The sequence below is a fragment of the Myotis lucifugus genome, unplaced genomic scaffold (assembly GCF_000147115.1).
Source record: "Myotis lucifugus unplaced genomic scaffold, Myoluc2.0 scaffold_412, whole genome shotgun sequence".
Lineage (NCBI taxonomy): Eukaryota > Metazoa > Chordata > Mammalia > Chiroptera > Vespertilionidae > Myotis > Myotis lucifugus.
In genome coordinates this window covers 94,774-103,541 of record NW_005871460.1, presented here as the reverse complement: position 1 = coordinate 103,541, position 8,768 = coordinate 94,774, and the positions used below count along the sequence as shown (strand labels likewise).

At 44.4% G+C, this 8,768-nt stretch overlaps 1 pseudogene; it reads right to left on the bottom strand.

Moving 5' to 3' along the window:
• The window catches only part of LOC111823161, a 64,443-nt pseudogene extending 55,918 nt beyond the window's left edge, over positions 1–8,525 (bottom strand).
• Positions 8,526–8,768: the final 243 nt, after the last annotated feature.

The window sequence follows — 8,768 nt, the reverse complement described above, 5'->3', positions numbered from 1 at the left end:
TGATATTTCTCTTGTCTCCCCTACTCAGGTTCGCGGCTGTCGAGTCTTTTCCCGTTCATCGCACTCCGTCCACTCCGCGGCCTGCCGGCACGTTCTTCTTTCTTCCTCCGTCCTGTCGCTGGGAGAGAGGTTTATCCTCTCCCTCTTCTCTTCTCCACTCGCGTAGAGAGGACGAGTCTCCATTCCTCATAACATCCACGAAGCGACTCAATGCTTTGTCTATCATCCTCAGTACTCACGGAGTATTGATATCTCTGCGCCAACAAATAGGCCCCCAATACTCACTGTACTTTAGTCGCCGCCCGGGGTCCGGGGTGCAAACGTTCTTTTCTTCTGTTTTTTCCTAGTTGAACTGTTACAGCCCCACTTTCGTCCTCCACTCCTGTGCCTCCGGGTCCGGCTTATTTCTCCCCCCCCCGCCTGTACGAGCATGCCCGTGAGCAAACCCCGTCCCTTTTTGCCCTTCAGGCCGGCGCTCTATCCACTGACCCAAACCAGTCAGGGGAAAAAATACTTTATTTCTAAGCAGTTGTAACAAGCATCTGAGCTTGCTAGAAACATGGTGGCAGTAGACCTGCTGAATGCAGGGTTGCCAAAAACATGGAATTTGTAGAAAAGCAGGTGTGGGGGACTAATATTTGCAAAGGACAATTAAGCACATGCAAAAATATGTGTTCCTGTATGTCATAAGCAATTAGTATATAAAATATACAAGGTAGTCATAAGAATGTTTAACCAAAAAATACACTTAGTAAATAGGATAAGGAAGTAGAGACAATTCTTCGAAAACTATGTACAAATGACCAACAGGAATATAGAAAAAGCTTTCCTCACTGATCAAAGTGGAATCCCTTAGGCTTCTTGCAACATTACCAACCACAAGTCCTTCCCTGTGAATTTAGTGCAGCGGGGAGTATTGGGACTTCAGGAATAGAAGGGAGCAGCGGAAACAGACCAACCCTCCCCAGGACAGCAACTACCCAGGAAACTGGAAAAATTAAGCAGTACCAAAGTCTACCTGGGAGGACAGAGCACACCCTGGGGGATGGGGCCTGGGAAATAGAAAAGCCAAGTGCAGTTCACTGGTGAGAGTGAGGGTCTTACCCAGCGAGGATATAAGTTCAAAGTTCTCCAGCATCACATTCAGGTACAGCTGTCTCTGACCCTCATCAAGGAGGCTCCATTCCTCCCTGGAGAAGTACAGGGCAATGTCCTCAAAGGTCACGCCAACCTATCAGGATGGAGACAATTGAAAGCAGAGCTGTCTCTTTGAGAACCTGCCATCCTACTCCTTACACACCTTCCCCCCCTCAACCTCCTCCAGGGCACCCGGTTAGTGTGGACTCCAGGCCCTAATGCCAGTGCAGGCTGCTCTCTCATCACAGTCCCATTACTCACTATATGGCCCGCAGCAGAGCAGCCTGATTGGGTTGGAAAGTTTGGAGGAAGGGAGGGGAGCAAGCAATGCCATTTAAGGTCTGGGCGATGCCTGCAGGGCCCCAGCCTTCCTGCCAGGCAACACCACTGCAGTCTCCTAGATCCTGCCGCCAAGACAAAGCCAAGCGTGGGTTTATGCTTCACCTTTAAGTCCCCACACCAGGTCCCGGGGACCATCAGCTCACAGTTCCTCCAGATGTGCTCACCACTGGGTAATGTTTATCCCCTTCCCATGTTCAGATCCCAGGTTCACTCCCTATGCTCTGCCCCTTCCGGCTCCAATGCCACTGGATCTCGCTGGACTCACCCATGAACTTGGCATATGGCGTGTAGAGAGCTTGTCTCCCATCCGGATCCACGACCACCCCAGGCCCCTGATGGACCCACAGCCGGGAAAGCCCCGAATGAGTCTGTGCTGTCCTCCCTGCAGCCTCTGATCTTTCCGTCAATACTCACAGCCACATCCTCAGGGACCTTCAGATGCAAGTCACCCCCGTCCTCTCTGCCCTGCACTTGCTGTGTCCTCAGAAGCCACAACACTCCTCTCTCCCCTCCACCTTCCTCACGGTCCTCCACGCGGGACTGAGCTGCAGGACGGGACAGGCGCCCTCCTCAGGCTGTGGTGTCTGTGTGAGGAGGCGGTGAGGGCCTGGGGGACTCGAACTCACCTCAGCCCGTCTCCTCGGTGGGGGCGCCGCCATTGCGCTCTGTGAGCTGAGCGGGGCGGAAGCGGCGGGAGTAGAAGCCGCTGCAGGAATGGCGGTCCCTGTCTCGGCCCTGGCGTGGGTCCGGGTGGCCTCTCGATGCTCCAATCCCACGTGTGAACTGTGAGCACCACTGCAGCCTCTCACCATTAGCTGTGAGGCGGGGAACACCACTCTCGAGCCTTCTCCACGGGACTCTGCACCCAGAAATGCCTCACCGCCTGAAACAAAAACCTGTGAAGACAAAATCCCGCCAAGAGCACTACCAGTCCCGCCCTACGGAAGCAGCCAACCGGAAATGCCTTCTCTGAGCCCCCATTGGTTCAGCCTGATGGCATTCAATGCTTCGCCTCGTTGGTAATGTAGTTCCTAGGCTCCAAGGCCAGGAACCTGTTACAAGAGTGGATTTAGGGGCAAATAGCCCCAAAACACACCAAGTAAACTAGGTGTCCTCTAGCGCTTTCATGAGAGGTGATTTCTAGAGCAAGTTTGTTTCTCGTGCACCTGCTTGGCTTCCTTTAGCTGATAGTTTTGCATATCTTTCTTCAGTACCAGCTCTTTCTGAATGGCAGGCATTGTTTCTTCATTCAGAGCATTTGGCATGTGTCTCCTTCAGGACTTATGTAGCTGGGGAAGGTTGCTCAAGTCTCGAGCTGGCTCTAACCTGCTTCCATTGAATCCATTATACAAAGTTAATGCCAAAAAATAGACACTCATACATAAGACCATCTGCTTCTGATGTCATCTGAAGTGTCAGCTCTGCCTGGGCTGCAGTGTGGATAAGATGGCCAAGAGACAAGTGAAAAAATGCTCCAAGTGACTGATCATCAGAGAGATGTAAATTAAAGCAACAATTAGGTATCACTTCACCACTTTCAGAATGGCTGCCATCAACAAACCAACAAAGGACAAGTGCTGGCAAGGATGTGGAAAAAAGGCACCCCTAGTTCAGTGCTGGTGGGAATGCAAATTGGTGTAGCCATTATGGAAATCAGTATGGAGTTTTCACAAAAAATTTAGTATGGAACTGCCACTTAATTCAGCGATTCCACATCTAGGAATATAGCCTAAGAAACCTGAAACAATCATATAGAAAGTATGCACCCCTATGTTCATAGCAGCACAATTTACTATAGCAAAGGTCTGGAAACTGCCCAAGTGCCCATCAATAGATGGGTGGATAGAAAACTGTGGTACATTGATACCATGGAATACTATGCAGCAGTAAAAAATGAAGACTCTCTTACCCTTTCACACAGCATGTAGGGACCTGGAGACATCATGCTAAGTCAGTCAGAGAAAGACAAGTATCACTTCATATCACTCATCTATGGAATCTAATTAACAAAAAACTGATGAGTGGAGTGAATTCAGGGACATGGAAGCATGGAATTGACTATGGAATCTCAGAGGGTAAGTGGGGAAGGGTGAAAAAAAAATCCTCAGGTGAGGATTAAACACACATGCACACAAACAATAAAAACAGAGTCAGCTGAGACTCGACCATTCTCTTCTGTTCTCTGAAAGCAACTGGAAAGCTCTAGCTTGCTGGGTTCTGGGCCTGCTCTACATTTGTGTTTATAAATCTGTCTTCTGTCCGTTGAGTCCCTGGAAATGCTGATACCCCTCCATGTAACCTTCTCCTGCTTCACATGAGTGAACTGCTTTTGGTGTAGTTGTAAGGAATGTCCAAACCTGTGGAGAATTTTTATAAGTTTATCTGACCCAAGTAGGTGACATTTGACAGGATGGAAAATAACAACAGTTTGAGTAATGCGCGGGAGAATGGCAGTTTTGCACCTTTTTTATACGTTAGATTCTAAGGAGTAGATATAAGGGGGTTAAATAAAATTGACCTTTGCAACACACAGACACACACACACACACATACACACACACACACACACACACACTCACAGGTAGGACATAACTACCCCTGAGACTCACATTTACTTAGAATTTTTTAACTTCAAACCATCCTATATGGTTACTTTTGGCCTCTGAGTTTGTAAGATTCACCATGCCATGCCAGGCTCCCTGAGCTTGCTAAGTTTAGTATCTGCCATCATTTTTGTCCATACTGGGGTTAGAACCTGTGGGTTGAGGAGAAAATTCAATGAGTGGTTTATTCATTCTGGGACCCATTGCTGACGTCCTTCAGAACACAATGCTCCTACTATTGCTAGTGTCACTTTATTTGGTCTCCCTGAAGTAGTCACTCTTTAGGTCAATAGAGCCTTAGGTTCTAAATGTGGTCGAGGCATTTGTAAGGACAAGAAACAGATCTGTTTCTTTGCTGTGGCCTTCCACAATTTATGAGAAGCACTTGCTAATTAAACCCCAAGATTGATGGCTCCTCTGATTCAAACAGCTCCTCTGAATAAACTGCTGAACAAGATAAGCTACTTTCAAGGCTAAATTCTTACATACCCCTCCTTCCTGCTGTTGTCACGCCTCAGGGATAATCTGCACCAAGGGGTCTCTAGTTAATAGAAAGTTTCCTTCCCTCCACCTCTTCAAGCAAGCCTCTTTTGAACTCTTCATGACTGCTGAGGCAGTCATTGACCTTGTCCCCTCAGGCAGTCATTGACCAGGAGTTCAACTGTCCAGGAGTTCAACTGCTTGATATGACGTGTGCTGACCACTAGTAGGCAGCACAGAACATAGTGGGTGGCAATGGAGGCACTGACAGCCCCAATGGACACTGACAGGGGGACCCCAGTGGGATGGTGGAACAGGCGGAGCAGGGAGCGCGTGGCTCCAGGCCAAGGCCAAGTACCAGGCGGGCTGCAGGGCTGCAAGGCTGGAGGTGGGAGGAGGAGCTGTGAGGCTGGGGGTGCAAGCTAGGGCCCAATCTCCACAGGCCACTCCTAGGGACCCCACTTGTAGAAATATTTCGTGCACTGGGCCTTTAGTTTCTTATAAAATGCACCCAAAGACAAAGGTGCATGTGGACATTGGGGGAGTAAGAAGTGCCTGGCCTGAGAATGTCTCTGCAGGGAAAGGCTGGAGTTGCCAGGAGAGAAAGAGATAGAAACATCCCTAGCCAGTTTGGCTCAGTGTATAGCATCAGCCTGCAGATTGAAGGGTCCCAGGTTTGATTCCGGTCAAGGGCACATGCCTGGTTATGGGTTCAGTCCCCAGTATGGTGCATGCAGGAGGTAGCCAAGTGATGATTCTCTCTAATCATTGATGTTTCTATCTCTCCCTCTCTAAAATGAGTAAAATAATATTTTTTAAAAAGAGACAAAATTTAAACATCAATGATGAGAGAAAATCATTGATTAGCTGCCTCCTGCATGCCCCACATTGGGTATCTAGCCCAGGGTGCAGCCATGTTCCCTGACCTCCTGGTTCATAGGTCCACATGGAACCAATGAACCATGATGCTGTGCTCTCAACATTCATGTTTCTATCTCTCAGCCCCTCTCCCTTGCTCAATGAAATCAATAAAAATTGTTTAAGTAAATTAATATATTTATTAAAAAAGAAAAAATATTAAAACATTCCAATACAAAAAAAAAGTTTACTTCATAAAATGAAAAAGGCACAAAATAAGTAAAATTCCAACATCCATCTCTATTGTTTGACTGTGTTTTATTTGAAGGAAATTGCCAAAACTCACAGCACATTACGCAGAACATACAGTAAGGTATTTTAACAAATATACAGACTCAACAAATACACATTGGAAAAAGGCTCACAATAAATTCCTAGAAAAAATACAATAAAAAGTGATGTAGAATGACAAAATTACAGAATATGTTTATATAAAAAATGCTTGATCGAACAAAATACTTTCTAGCATGTGAACACCTCACACACTAGTGGAAAAATGCAAAAAGGTACAATAAGTTTGTTTTTAAATAGTTTATGGATTTTTAAATATATATATTTATTGACTATTAGAGAAAGATAGAAAGAAGCACAAGTGATGAGAGAGAATCATAGATTGGCTGCCTCCTGCACATGTCACACTGGGGTTTGAGCCGGCAACTTGGGAATGTGCCCTGACTTGGAATCGACCCATGACCACCTGGTTCATAGGTCAAAGCTCAACGAACGAGCCAGGCAAGATGGGCACTTTTATTAATATTTGGAGAAAGGGCAAAAAAAAAATATTTGGAGAAAGGGAGAGAAACACGATACGAGAGTACAACACCGACAAGGCTGCCTCCTGCACACCCCATTCTGGGGAGCTAGCACACAATCCACACACAAGCCCAGTAATCCAAAGTAGTAACTCTACTGTGCATGGCATCACACCTAAACACGTAAGCTACAGCATCCATGATGGCATATTCAGTTTAGATCACACAATGTTAATCTTTGTAAATTTTAACATTTATATACAGATCAGGCACGGAATTTTTGGTAAAGGTAAATGAAACTTATATCCATATATAAAATTATACAGTAATGTTTGTACCAGCTTTATTAGAAATGACCAAATATTCATAAAAAATGGATAAACTATTGGTGATATATTCAAAGGTAAGAATACTTATCAGGAAAAAGATGACTTACTAATATATCTTTAATAAATCTCCAAGAATTTATGAAACATAAATTAAAACATGAAAATCCTTAGAAAAATGCAAAGTGATCTATTAAAATGGAATGTCAATCAATGGTTACTTAAGCTGTGAAGCACAGAGGCACATTTAAAAAAGTCATGAACCAAGTTCACAGTGACAGATATGGTCAATATTATGATTATAGTGATGGTTTTAGTTACACTAACACATCATGATTTATGAAACAGTATACCTAACCTGTACTTTACTCATTATACCTTTTTAAAAATGATTCAAAATTTAAGAATGTGTATTTTCAACTATATTGGAAAAACAGGTTTGGCAAATCTATATGCAATCCACCTTTTTATGCCCTCTGGAACAGAAAATGTAATAAACAATGAAGAACTTTCACCCAAACCAACAAGAATGCTGTCTGGGTCACAAAAGCCACATTGCTGGACTAGACACACTTTGCCTTTGTCTGTTTTTCTGCCAACGCACCAATGGCTCTGATGGGAACATCTGAGAAGCTATAGGAAGCCACAAAACCTACCGATTATATTGAATGACAATGACTGTGTCCGAAGAAGATAAACATGCCTGGAGATCCTCAGATCTGTGTACACACCGCTCCTGTAGTCTTTTTCTCAGAACCATTCTTGCATGCAAGTTTAGATGAGGAACATTCCATCTAATGGGCTGTAATCCCCTACAAACTCATCAGGTCAATGTTTCTGTAGTGAAATGGTTTCTCCTAACTGTTAGCGTACTCCAATCAGTGACCATTAGCCATGAAATTGTAGGCTTTAGGGCACATGACCCTCTGCAAGACCTGGGCAAGTGTATGGGCATCCCTTGAGAAACAAGAAAAAATTTCACGCTGCTAGGAGATATACCTGAACTTGTCACAGCTACCTCCTTTTTAGAGTGATCTCTGTGTCTCAAAGCATCCATCTTCACACCAGGACTAGAGAGTCCAAAGAGTTTCCTAGAAAAATATGGGCATCAATGTACATTTGGCAAACGCTGCTGTGGAAATTTCTATACCATACCGTTCCTTCAACGTCAAAGAATATTTGAGACTCCATAAGTTTTTCACCTCATCATGCTAGGAGAGTCCAGATCCCGATATAAAGTAATCCATAGAGTCATTAAAACACCCAAAATTAAGGAAGTCCTAGGAAAAAGCCTTCATTATTTTGCAAAGAGACCGAAGACTGGCAGTTCTTCCATTGATGACTTAGGAACTCAATAAATTCATCACTGGCATTTAGGGAATGTGTGTCCCTGAAAATGGCAGGCCCTCTGCCACCTTATGTTTACTGGGGCCAACATTAATGAGTCCTATGTGGCAACACAAGACAGGGAGACAAGAAAGAACTAAGGGCTCAGGTATTCCTCATTTTCATCAACAAATTAGACAACAGACATAGCTTCCCAGGGCCCATGAGGATGGTGATGGATACCATCTGTAGGGGTCTTATACGTGGTTCAGGTGAAATACCTTCAGCAACAGAAATATGCAGTGACATAGATCTGGCAACACGTCTCTGTATGTCAGAAAGTGCAACATAGATACATATGGTTCCAGCATAAAAACAAATACAATAGCAAAAATGTAAGGGAATTTTACATATGTAGGTGATTAAATGCATGAGATACAATTCATACAAATGAGACTTCACAAATTTTCTTATACTATTGTTACAACCTAAGAAACTACATTTCCTACACATCTAAGTAATTACTCACATTTGGACTCATATGTGCAGAGCAAATTTAGAAATTTGGCTGAGATATCTCTGTCATTTGCAAGCATAATGGCTTTCTCCAGTTTGAACTCTCTGATGATAGTGGAGACCATTGCTACTTTTGAAAGATTTCCCACATTCATTGCATTTATAAGGCTTTTCTCCACTATGAACTCTCCGATGACGATGAAGGGCAGTGTTCCAGGTAAAAGATTTCCCACATTCACTGCACACATAAGGCCTTTCTCCAGTGTGAACTCTCCAATGAGAAGAGAGCTCACTGCTCCGGGTAAAACATTTCCCACATTCACTGCATTTATAAGGCTTTTCTCCAGTGTGAAAACTTAGATGATAAT